Source organism: Erinaceus europaeus, chromosome 13, assembly GCF_950295315.1.
Source record: "Erinaceus europaeus chromosome 13, mEriEur2.1, whole genome shotgun sequence".
NCBI lineage: Eukaryota > Metazoa > Chordata > Mammalia > Eulipotyphla > Erinaceidae > Erinaceus > Erinaceus europaeus.
In genome coordinates, this window is record NC_080174.1 from 97,726,992 (window position 1) to 97,732,596 (window position 5,605).

At 47.6% G+C, this 5,605-nt stretch overlaps 1 long non-coding RNA gene across 1 annotated transcript; it reads left to right on the top strand.

The window, feature by feature from the left end:
• Nucleotides 1–2,690: 2,690 nt before the first annotated feature.
• LOC132542443 (uncharacterized) lies at nucleotides 2,691–3,612 on the top strand. Its single transcript, XR_009553454.1, has 2 exons — nucleotides 2,691–2,773; nucleotides 3,355–3,612. It is a non-coding gene; the product is annotated as an uncharacterized LOC132542443 (long non-coding RNA).
• Nucleotides 3,613–5,605: the final 1,993 nt, after the last annotated feature.

Below are 5,605 nucleotides of genomic sequence, written 5' to 3' on the forward strand. Positions count from 1 at the left end.
GTGGGGGCAGATAGCACAATGGTTATGCAAAGAGAGTTTCATGCCTGAGGCTCTGAAGTCCCAGGTGCAATCCCTACACCACCATAAGCCAGAGCTGAGCAGTGCTCTGCTTAAAAAAAGGGGGGGTGAGTCGGACAGTAGTGCAGGGGGTTAATCCGCACCGCAACACGAGAGGCGGCCGCGGAGTCGCTGCACAGGATCCTGCAGCGGGACCAGCTCCAGCAGGCCAGTCCCGCCCGGCCGCAGACACGCAGCTGGCGGCCACCTGCAGCCGCACAACCGCGCAGGCGCAGCGCGCACTCGGGAACCGCAGCCCCGCGCCTGCGCAGACGCGCCCGTCCGCCCGCGAAGAGGGCATAGGCTTCCGTGGTCACAGCTGCTCTCCCGGCGGGTCCGGGCCCCAGTCGCCCGCCGGAGCCCGGCCGGAGCCTGCCCGGGACACCCTGCGCCCGCCCCAGCGGCTCACGCCGCGCCCCCGCGGGCCCCGCACCTCCCCGCAGCTCCGCGGGCCCCAAAGCGGGGCGAGGGGAAGCGGGACCCAGACAAGCAGGGAGGCGGCGCAGAATGGCCAGAGGCGAGGCTGGCGCACCTCCCCGACACACGCAGAGCCCCAGGTCTTTAAGACCGGTCACGCCGAGGCCTCGCCCGGCTCCCGCCGCCACCCGACACCCACCAACTGCCTCTGACCTGACGCCGCCGTGCAACCGACTCTGCACGACAGGACTCGCAGCTACAGCAACTCAAACCTGCCGCCCAGCCGCGCGTGTGCAGGACCCCACTGGCGCCGCTTGGCCTGACGGGAGTTGTAGTCCGCCCCTCGCCGTCAGCCGCGGGAGAAGAGCCGTGCGAACTACAAGTCCCAGCAGCCCGTGCGGCTGGCCTAAACTGACGCTCCCGGAAACAGAGATGTTTCTGCCCTGGAGCCCAGTGCTGCCTCTCTATCCTGGTGGTTCAGGCTCGGCTTCGTGTGGTTTGTAAGGAGCAGAAAGCTCTAGATAATGAATGAGTGAGCTGCTCTGCCGCGATGGTGATTTAATGAGAGAAATCTAAGCTGTTTGCTATTTTCATTGATTTGTATTCATTTTGGACCTGGAAAGAGAATTGAGAATAGGGGCAGGGTGATGGTGCACCTGGCTGAGTGCACGTTACAGGCATGAGACTGAAATTATCTTCACTTATTTATTGAACAGAGACAGCCAGAAATCAAGAGGGGAGGGGACATACATTGTGAAAGAGGCAGAGACACCTGCAGCCCTGCTTCTCCACTTGCAAAACTTTCTCCCTGCAGGTGAGGCCCGGGAGCTCGAACCTGGGTCCTTGCGCTGTGGCGTGTGCTCAGCTAGGGGCACCACCACACAGCACCGCTTTTCTTTTTTTTCTTACCAGAGCACTGATCATCTCTAATTAAGCTGGTGCAAAGAATTAAAACTGAGATTTGGAGGCTAAGTCACTAGAGTTTCTCTGCATAAATAACCATTATGGTCTCTTCCCTGCCCATTGTATTTATTTAAACATTTCTTTCTTTTCTTTTCTTTTTTTTTTAATTTAAGAAAGAAGACATTAACAAAAATCATACGATGGGGGGGTACAACTCCACACAATTCCCACCACCCAATCTCCATATCCCATCCCCTCCCCAATAGCTTTCCCATTCTCTATCCCTCTGGGAGCATGGACACAGGGTCGTTGTGGGTTGCAGAAGGTGGAAGGTCTGGCTTCAGTAATTGCTTCCCCACTGAACATGGGCGTTGACAGGTGGATCCATACTCCCAGTCTGCCTCTCTCTTTCCCTAGTAGGGTGGGTCTTTGGGGAAGCAGAGCTCCTGGACACATTGGTGGTGTTGTCAGTCCAGGGAAGCCTGGCCGACATCCTGATGCCATCTGGAAACTGGTGCTAAAAAGAAAGTTAACATACAAAGCCAAAGAAATTGTTGAAGAATCATGGACCCAAAGGATAGAATAGTGGAGATGAAGTGTTTGGGGGTACTCACTGCAAATTCTAGAGTACTACTGCTTTCAAGTATATATTTGCCCTAGTTTATGGATACGTGTGAACATATGCTCTATCTCCTGGAACCTGGTCTATATCTAGGTTTTGGGAATTTGTTAGGAAGTGAATCACCTGGGATGGGATTATAGAATACTATGAAAGGAAAGGTCTCACCCGTGTAATGAAGCTGAAGTGTTCTCGTTCCACACCTGAAGTCTCTGGACACAGTCTGAGCTGAAGCATGTTGAGGTGACAGTTGTTGTGTAGATTATGTTGCAATCGGTGGATGCAATATTATTTGATAAGAATTTGGAGAAGCATGTGGGAAAGTGGACCTTACCCTAGGGTCCCAGGATTGGGGGAAGTTTAGGCTCTATAGTGGAAATGTGAGGTTCCTGCTGTCTTAGGGTTCAAGAAGACAATGGATAATTATTACTATCATCACAATATTTGGTAATTGGGTTAATTTTGAAGAATCCCTTTGTTAGACATACAATCAATTTTCCCCCTCTCATATTAATTAAATACTGATTTATATGACTACAATTTAATAGGAGTGTACATAAACACCATTCATACCACCAAAAGATTGTGTCCCATCCACCCCCACCCCCGGCCCAGGAAGCTGTGTGTCCACCCTCCCCCTCAACATAGGGTTTTTACTTTGGTCCCCGATATTTATAAATTTCTTTGTCTAACTAGAACACTGCTCAACTTTGGCTTCTGGTAGTACAGGGGATTGAACCTGGCACTTTGGAGCCTCAGGCATGAGAGTCTCTTAGAGTAACCATTATACTATCTGTCTACACACATACACAGAGAGAGAGAGAGAGAGAGAGAGAGAGAGAAATGGCTGTCTTGTTAAATGCAAGGCTGGTGCATGGAAGTAACACATTTGTTAGAGAAAAAAATGTTTAACCCTGAGACATCACAGTTTGAGGGGCAATTACTGACACCACTGGAAATGAAAGCCAATAAGTGCTCAGCCCTGGGGCCTGGATAAGAAGATGCCATTTATCCTTGGGGAGCTGACTATGCTGGAATGCAGCAGAGGACAGTCTGTGAAATGCATCCGCAGAAAAGAGCCTTGTCCAGTTGCTGCAGAGTGAGGGGAATGCCAATCAGACCAACTGTGACATTTTTCACACAGGGAAGCACTGGAAGAGAGGTTTCAGGGAAGGGGGCAGCAGATTACACAAGACCACTGAGCTCCTGGGAAGACTGTAAACAGAACCCCTTAGGCAGAGACAGAAAACTTTCTCTGCCCAAAGTTAGCACAAAAGACTGTTAAAGCAAAGAGCACTGCTCCTGTGTCAGCTGACTCCTATCCTAATAAGAGAAGTTCTTTCCCTTTAATCCTCCAGATTTTGAAAGCTTTTCACCTGCTTGAAGAACATCAGATTGCATACCTGCCCTTGAGTGGAGTGCCCCTCATGATTATCGAGCAGAACAAGGAAGTTGACAGGCTGCTGAACCTGGGTCTCCCTTCCCCCATGAAGATGTTCACCCCACTGTGGGAATCTGATAGGTTCCAGTGTCCTTCAATCATTCTGTCAACCCTGGATGTTGAATTGCCACCTATTTGCTATGACTGAACTATTGAAACTTGACACTTTGTGGTTTGTGTGTGTCTAACTTTGTATTAATAAAGCAGTTCTTTAACAGAAAGAAGAAAAAGAGAGAGAGACAGGCTGGGAATATGGATCGACCTGTCAATGCCCACGTTGAGCAGGGAAGCAATTACAGAGCCACACCTTAAACCTTCAGCTCCCCATAATGGCCATGGGTCTATACTCCCAGAGGGATAAATAGGAAAGCTATCAGGGGAGGGGATGAGACCTGGAATTCTGGTGGTAGGAATTGTGTGGAGTCATCTTATACTATGGTTTTTTCAGTGTCTCCTTTAAAAAAGATATTTATTCCTTTTTGTTGCCCTTGTTGTTATATTTTACTTCCTAGGATAGAGAGAAATTGAGGAGGTGTTGGGTAGTATGCCACCTCCCCCTGGCTTCTGCTTAACCATATGCCTATATAGGGATTTACTGATCCAAAGCTTTGGTCTATTTACATAAATCACTTTTACATAAAGCACTCCAGGGCATTGGTGGTTCAGTGATAGGATTCTCGCCTGCTCCACCCCCTCCTTGTCACACCCTGATCCCTTCTTTGTCACACCCTGATTTTCACCAGTCACTTTTCTCTCCACCCTCTCTATATCACATCCTGTTTCCACCCTACTTGGAGAGTATAAAAACAGCTGCTCTTCTGATTAAAGACACTTGGAAATTGATTTCCGGCTCCGAGAGTTCCAGAGTGTATCTCCTGTGGAAGTTGGTGCAGCACGAGTTCCTGATCCCTCTCCCACACAGCAGCCTAGATCAGCTCCAGTTGAGTTCTCTCCAACCCAGAGAGCACTAGCTCGGGAAGAAGTACCCTCAGGCTATCCCGGAAAGGAGGATGTAGATTACTGGATAACAGTTCTTCTTTTTGGCATCCACTTTTTTTTTCTATCATCAGGGTTATTTCTCCCCCTCCTTTTGTTGCAGCCTTGATGTGGTTATAATTGTTATTGTGGATGTCGCCTGTTGTTGGATAGGACAGAAAGAAATGGAGAGAGAAGGAGAAGACAGAAAGGGGTAGAGAATGATAGACAACTGTAGACCTACTTCACCACCTGTGCAGTGACTCCCCTGCAGGTGGGGAGCCAGGGGCTTGAACTGGGATGCTTATGCCGGTCCTTGTGCTTTGCGCCACCTGGGCTTAACACGCTGAACTATCGCCCGACTCCCTAGTGTTTCCTTTATATAAAAATTTATAAGTTCAGGGCACAGGAGGTTGAATAGTAGGTAGGCTTTGGATAAAACCACTTCCTGGACCTCTCAGTAGCTTCTTCTGTTTCTGTCTGATCTAAAGCATGACAATCTCACATTGTTGGTTTTATTTACCTTCCCTGATAAACAGTGGTTTTGAGAATATTTTCAGATGTCTATTGTCGCTGTGGATCTCTTGAGAATATTCCGGCTATATATTCCTATTTTTGAAGAGATTTTTTTAATCTTTTTTTTTTAAAAAAAAATTTTGTTTATTTTTGAGAGACATAGAGAGACAAACACCATAGCAATCCCAAGCTCCAGCTGATGATGGTTTGTGGGGTTGAACCTTGGACTTTAGAGCCTCAAGCATGACAGTCTCTTTCCATAACCGTTGTGCTATCTACCCCCCTGCACAATGGATTAAATTTTTAATTGATGGAATTCTTTATGTATTTTGCCTACCAATGCTCTCTGATGTTGGACAAAACTTTTTCTCAGAGTCTGTGTGAAGTACCTGTTATGGTAGACTCCCTTTGCTGCATATAACTGTTTCAATTTGATGTCACTGTTTTCATTTATTTTTGCTTTTGGTTTCCATGCAATTAAGTTTGTAGTGATGAACATGTTGACAAACTCATATAGAGGAGACTTCTGCATATGTTTTTATCTAAATATTTGATGATTTTTAGCCTATCAAATTATTTATCAGTCTGGAGCAAAATTTTAAGTCTTTATTTTCTTTAATAGGATACAGAAAAATCAACAGAGAATGGGGTACAGGGGGTAAGACATCTGCAGCACT